This window comes from Conger conger, chromosome 2 (assembly GCF_963514075.1).
Source record: "Conger conger chromosome 2, fConCon1.1, whole genome shotgun sequence".
In the NCBI taxonomy this organism is placed as follows: Eukaryota; Metazoa; Chordata; class Actinopteri; order Anguilliformes; family Congridae; genus Conger; species Conger conger.
The window spans coordinates 45,855,556-45,863,056 of record NC_083761.1 but is presented as its reverse complement, the minus strand read 5'-3'; the positions used below and the strand labels follow the sequence as shown (position 1 = coordinate 45,863,056).

At 41.2% G+C, this 7,501-nt stretch overlaps 1 protein-coding gene across 1 annotated transcript in view; it reads right to left on the bottom strand.

Annotated features, from left to right (window-relative positions):
* znf385c (zinc finger protein 385C) overlaps positions 1 to 6,865 on the bottom strand; it is a 129,066-nt gene extending 122,201 nt beyond the window's left edge. Inside the window, exon 1 of the mRNA XM_061231326.1 lies at positions 6,755 to 6,865. The gene's annotated coding sequence lies outside the window, so the exon portion shown is untranslated. The remainder of the gene's footprint in view (positions 1 to 6,754) is intronic.
* Positions 6,866 to 7,501: the final 636 nt, after the last annotated feature.

The following is a 7,501-nucleotide window of genomic DNA, read 5'->3' as shown; positions in this document are numbered from 1 at the left end:
GAGATAACAGCCTGTGAGTCATGTCAGGGTGAATCTACGCCTCCCAGTTTAATCTGCATGTACTCATCCTGTCTTCGGGGTGCTCCTTCCAGTGTGCCTCCGAGAAACAGGAACTGGCCCGGGGCAAGGCAGAGGCAGCACCTCACCAACACTATTTCAAATGGCTCATCTGGTTAGACTCAACTATAGAAACCCATGAAAAAGTATGCAGTGTAGCCACTATCTGTGTCCACTGTTCTCCATGAAAGCTGGGAAGGGGATATTTTCTTATTCTGGTGCATGTTTGTACAGTCTTTATTGTGCCATGAGTACTCATCAGACCTAGAGGAGGTAACAGAAGTGTCTTCATGGGAATGTGAGACATTACCCTTGAGCAACATCAAGGGCAAAAGCCACTGCGCTAAACACACAGAAAACAGAACCAGGAGCTCATGGTCAAAGGGTCAGTAAAGGGTGAGATATTATTTCATTTATATTACGTTTGTTTTTTGCCCAGACCATTTTTGCCATGATGAACATTTTAGAAACTTAGACTGGTATTCAGTATTCAGATTAACATTTCAGTATTTTTTCCACAGAAGGTGTCGGTCCACACTTGAACCACAACAAAATAATTACCAACTTTCGGTGTCTGATATTTGTGTTGTTTATCGATCATAATATTTACGCAGCCGCTGGTAGCATTGTGATATTCAAAAGCAAAGCACTTATTTTGAATGGAAAGTCAAAAATGAGATGTCGTCCTTAAACACGCGTAAACAGAAATTGCTCTTATGGGTATTTTTTTTTGACTGTGTGGTAAAAATTTGTTTTGATCAGAACACTGAAACATTATTTGCAGCTTATTTCATCCCCCTATTTCATCCCACTTCTGTAACAAGTTTCTCAATAAAATTATGCCAAATTGCTTAAATTTTTATCAGAATACAACTGAATTAGTGTGAAATACAGACGGACAATTCCCTTGTGTGAGTGCTGGGTAGGGGCATCGATGGGTTTGTAGTTTAAAGACTTCAAACTCCAAAGTAGCTGGTACAGCAATGTTATGAACACATAATTTATTCACATTCATTCACAGTTAAAAATTCATTGCCGGTACTGCTTTCCCTCTCAATTCTTAAGCAGTGCCCTGCTTAAGCAGTGCCCTTTGATTTCAAGGTTACAGACCAGAAAGGTGCGATTTAGATGTGGCTGCCCTGGCAAAGGGACATAGCTACCACATTACCTGTGTTGTTGCATACCTTAGCATTAGCCTAGCTACTTACAATTTGAAATTCAAGCTACGATTATGTCCGACAATAAAACAGACTTCCAGAAATGCTTCCAGACACTATTTGTTGCAACAGAAAGTGAAAGTGACATGAATATTCAATTTTTACCCAGCAAGTTGGAATTGCACCTCAGGCTGAATGTGTCATAGGGCAGGAAAAGGTTTCAACCTAAGGTTAGATTAAATGTAATTTCTAAAAGAATAAACCTGCTATTGTACACACATACAATCTCTGGAGGCATAATGTTGCTGTACAAGTGCTTTGGAGTTACTTGAAGTGTATTTTCTCACTTTAAACCCCGAACCCATCGACACCCCTCTACCAGTCATTGTGAGGCCAACGGGTCATGAGAAACGTCTGTACTGCATAAAAAATATTCTGCCTTGCACACAAAAATAGTCTAGGCCAAGCAAAAAACATACATTGAAACTAAATATACCCCAAAATATTATTTAAAAACACAGAAAGTATCACTTTGAGGAGACCTCAGTGTCTAAAGCGCCTTCTTATCTAGTAATTTGCAGCAACTGAACAATATACTTACTAGAACTACAAAAATCACAAACACCCTGCATTCATTCAAACACGCATCAGACAGGAATTGAAGGTTGATAAAATTGTTACAACAAAAGTATTATAATATGTAGTTTTATTCTCAGCATCTTGGCATTACCTTTCTTTCATATCTTTCCTTTCAGGTGCCAGAGAATTTAACGCCCTATTAAGACAGATAGATTTAGTCAATTTACTACAGGTTATCACACAGACTATTCCTCATTACATGAATGAGAGAGACATGAAGGTGACTGATGAGGGAAAAAAACCAGCAGGAGTACAGGAGTTGGCTAGAATGTGCTGGAACCTCAATACTTTCTCAGTGTTACAGTAGTGGATACTCCAGGTTCAGCTCACATGGCACTGTGCTGTAGCTCAGATAAGAACCAATTACACTCTCTGCCTCTCCTGTCTCTTACACAGACACACACATGCTCACACAAACGCACACACATAGGCACACACATGGGCACGTACACACACAGGCACACACAATGCCAGGAGGACTGCAGAAAATAGACTGATAACCAATGGAGCCTGCAGGAACATTGCTCATATCAACACATTTGCTTCACTGAAGTGTTAATCTTAAATTCAAAGGAAAAAAATGGTGCCCCTGGGAATCTCCAACCTCCCTGTGTATTCCAAGGCCAATGGCAGAGGGCAATGCCGGGGTTAAGATGCCAATGTGATGACCAGAGGAACAGCAATATGCAATAAAGGGCAAGATGCACATAACAACAAACTCTGAGACTCACTTATTGCTACATTGAGGGAGACGGAACAGAAACACAGGGGAAATGGTTAGATGCATTTTCTTTATGGCATTCTGTACCCCATCTTTATTTAAAGCTGAATTTATTTAAAGGTGACATCATGATGCAGAAGCCTATACAATATTTATGTGGGTATCCATCTCACAATATGAGAACACAGCTATGAAAATTGACTTTCTTAAAAAACACCAAGCACAAGCCAAAACCAAACCAAAACACCAACCAAACCAAACCTAATCAGCTGGATTGGGACTATGAGCAACATGAAGGTTATGACAGCAAAGTTGAGCATTCAGAACTGAGTCTAGAAATTGGAATCAGATACTGCCACTGTAAGCAGAAGTCTCCCTGCCCGATCCTTGTCTTCGAGGTAAATGATGCCTGCCTGCTGACTACTGAAATCACCAAAGTCCTTAAAAGACCTTTCAATGAATGACAACACACACACACACAGTTCCCTTCAGAATTGTTAGCATCCTTAACCTTAGCAAAAATGGCTATGAAAATGTAAAAAGGTAAAATTGTTCAAAGAAATAATTTCAACAATAAATTCTCAGAAAATATGTATCATCGGCACCCCTAGACATTTTTATGTACAAAATGTACTAAAATTATACTGCCATTTATATTTTACATTTTAGAAGCTAATCCCCACTGTGAAGTATGGCAGAGGATGCAGTAATGTGAAGATATTTCGCTTTTAAAGACCCAGCGAACCTTATCGTGGCATCACTCTGTCAGTACCAGAAATTTTTAGACCAAAATCCAGCCGTTAATACTAGGAGTCTAAAACTGGGTCATAGTTGGATTGTCCAGCAGGACAGCGATCCAAAGCAGTGGAGAGCCAGGAGAGCCACAGGGTGTACTGGTTTTAATAGCCTCTGCAAAAAAACAGCTCAGGCTAAGCTTTTTACCAGTCCAGACCAGCTCCATACACAACACGGTTTCACCAGCTCAAGGTATGTTTTGAAACAGCTGGTAGCTTGTAATTTGAAGCTGGTCATAGCTGGATTTTACACCAGGGTCAGCAAACAATTCAGGCCCAATAAACCAGGTGAGGCGAGGTAACTGTGTAATTAACTGATCAATTAAGTGCTGAGTAACAACAACAGCCAACATACCCCGCAGCTCTCCAGGACCAGGAGTGAGGACCATTGATCCAAAGCATGACCACAAAAAGCTTTCACAACGGCCATCCCAGGCCTCTGACTTAAACTCCATTGAAAACCTGTGAGCTGAAGCTTGGAGAGTCCTCAAGCGAACAACACTTGATGGTTCTAGATCAGGGATGGGCAACTCCAGTCCTGGAGGGCCGGTGTGTATGCATGATTTTACTGATACCAATTACCCTGGCTCAATCAGCTAATTAGCCATATGCACCATGACCAATTCACCCTCTAAATTAGACCACAAAAAAATGCTACCAGACAAGAACATTTATCAGCTGCTCTATAACACAGAATGTCGCAAAATTGTGTAAATCCACCCATCCATCCATTATCTTACCCACTTTATCCTTAACAGGGTGGCAGGGGCCTATCCCAGCATACATTGGGCAGGAATACACCCGGGACAGGACGCCTCCACACAGAGAGGCCCTGGCCGACCGGGATTCGAACCCAGAGGCTCCTTGCTGTGAGGCGAAATTGTGTAAATTAATCATACAATTCAGAGTCTGAAATCAGTTGGTCTGAAATCCAGAAACAGATATGGCCTGCCTTGCCCATACCCGATCTAGATTCATCATAGCAAATCACGTTGCTATGTATTCTCATGCCTTATCAAACATTATAGGAGAAAATCAAGTACACTTATCTTGCCAAATGGTGCACAATGTGTATACTGAATGAAGGGGTGCCAATAATTGTGACACATGTCATTTTCAGAGAGCAAATGATTTAATGTTATGAATATTTTCAGAGCAATTGTATCACAATAAGATAAATCATTTTCGTCATTTATGTATGTAATGTATAAATGTATAAATGTAATGTATGTGGATAAATTCTCATCATATTGCAAAAGTAAGGCTTCGGACTCACTTTCATGATGTGGTGATACAAAAAGCTGTACTATATATATAACTATTTCAAATTTCAATATTTTTTCCTATTTGCTAATCTTTAAAGAGACAATAAGTATGTTTTAAATTTTCTTATGTAATGTGAAATTGCTCAGACATGGTTTGCAACACAAATCAAAGAATGACCTATTAATACCAAAATCAGTACTTGGCGAGCCTGTTGCCATTGGCATAGACCTGCAAAATTGGTTTTGAAATAGGTGGGTTATTGAGGTACAAAATTTCCTATTTTGAATGGAAGTGCAAACCAATGCAAACATATAGTGTATGCTCACTATAATATAAATATTCCTTGTAATCCAACGTTACAGTAGCTGTGTAAAACCATGTCAGTTAGCTGGCCACTTGATGCAATATAGACTGTGGCTGAGATGCTTTTATTGTCAACGCAATCACACACTACGCAAAGTGCCTTTGACTTGAAACCTAGAGCTGTCTGTTTAACATTACATGCTGCCAGCCACTCAGGCAGGTCATTGGGAATTTGTCCATCAATATTTTGTTGAGCTGGCTAATAACGGCAGCTATGACGGAATCCTTGCTGGCGATACTCTAAACCAGTCACATTACCCTTATACAAACAGCTCTGTTTTGCAGATGGTTTTTATGGTCCAACTCCTTAAGACCAAAATGTAAATTCCCCAGGTAATGTACAAATTATTATGTTTAAATTTAACATTAAAAAGTCAAACTAATGTTCTACTAAAATGTGTTTGTTGAGTAAATTATTAGTTGACTAATCACATATTTAAATGTGAATTGGTACAGCCTTTCATTATACAGTACAGTTGGCTCCAGAATTATTGGCACCCCTGAAAATGCACAAAAAATACAGAAAAATGTAACATGAAAAACTGTTCCATGATCTGAACTGTGCCCACCTCAATGCAGGATTTAAAGGGGAATTGCAAAACATACAGCAACATGAACAGACAAAAATATACATGAACGGTACAGGATTTCATGAGCAAGACATTACTGTGATGATAATTTCTTCGACAGCTTTAAAACCCTTAGAATAGGCCTGAAGGCGTATCTAACCAGGATGACATGACTTAACTGTTAGTTAATTACACTGTTAATTCATCTTTAAAATCAAAGCTCTACCCACTGTCACTCTGGCTGTAGGAACACTCAGTTCTGCGAAATTCTGCGTAGGAATCAAATCAAACCACATTCACCCACCGGCAAAACACATTGACCACCCACCAGCAAAGCACATTGACCTTTTCAGAGAAGAAAAGCAAGCCCTGCACAGCATCTGGTGTCAGTCTGGGAAGATCAGCCACTTCCAAGACGCATTACTTGCACCATACCTCTGATATGATTCCATGTTTTCTTTTCCATGATATTGCATGATGTTGCAGGGTCAAAAGACCGACAGTGATATTGTGACTCATGGTAAATGACATGGCAAATGGCCATGGCAAATTCTTTGCCCTGAGAGTGCAGTTCCATCAGAGCTTGGAGAAGCTCTAGCTGGAGAAGATGTTATGGTGTGAGAGCAGTGTGTGAGTTTGTGTTTTCCGCATTCCAGCTGGTTCTTGTTCATGCCTCTGCCATCGCCATCGCTTGCTGCCAGCATGGCGCCTCTAGCACAACTGTGCGATGTCTGTGTGCATGCGTACATAAACCATGGTCTCGCGACCAACCTTACACATCCCTGTGAGGCAACAATTCATGACCTGTCTGTTATACTGCACCATCAACAAAGATTTACCCTCATCTCATGGGTATTCCATATGACACCATCTAAGAGGAGCAGTAACAGATAGTTACCACAAGAGACTGAGCCAAAATAAGGTGTGAAGGTCTACAGCAGAGATCTCAAACTGCAGTCCTTGGGGGTTGCCATGTCTGCATGTTCCCGTGGTTTCCATTCAATCGGCAGCCGATTTACACCTTGGAGACAATGTAGACTTTTTTGCCAAACAATGGGCTAAATTAACCACTTAGGTGCTGAAAATCATAGAAAACCAGCATACACAGTAGCCCTTAAGACTCAAGTTTGTTTGGGAGCCCTGGTCCCAGTTAACCCAGTGGCAGAGAGAGGCATTGAGCAGCCTTACCTGTACTGCTGCTGGGTTTGCCATTGCTGATCTGCTTCAGCCTCTTCTGATGGGACTTTCCATTGTAGTGAATTTGCGCTTGGGCTGCAGAGTTCAGCTGGATGTTACACACCTCACACAGCGTGTACGTCTTGTGCTTCTTCTCCCTCTTGGGCCTGTGCTCCGGGACACCCGATTGGCCCTCTGAGCTGTTGCCACGGGGCTCAGTCTCCGGGGAGTGCCCGTTCTCTGGCAAAGGGGAGGGGCTGAATGGCCGCTTCATCCCTGTGAATGAGAGGAGAGGGTAAAAGTTCAAGGCCCTTGGGCTGTTTTGGTTTAACATTTTTAATTGGTTTTCAGCAACCATTTTTCAACACAGCAAAACATCTTCCCTCAAACTCAACCCCACTGCCTCATAACACATCAATTCCCCACATCAGCCAAGATAGCACCTGACAATTAACAGTGCTAAATGTGGGGATGGGCTCAATAGCGAAAATAGCATTTTTCCTGAATGTTTCAAAGAATGAGATTCTGAATTTTTCTACTAATCCAGGGCACAGCCAAAACATGTGAAAAAGAGGCTGAGGAAGTGACATTGTTCACAATGGAATCTACCTCTGGGTGCACGTTTGATAATTATGCTCCCGAAATATGAAATCTATGACAAACATTATACTGAATAAGAACGTGGCAGGAGCACATAGAGGAGGGACCCTATGCACTGCAGATTACCATAAATCATTCCAAAGGGCCATTTTATGGTCT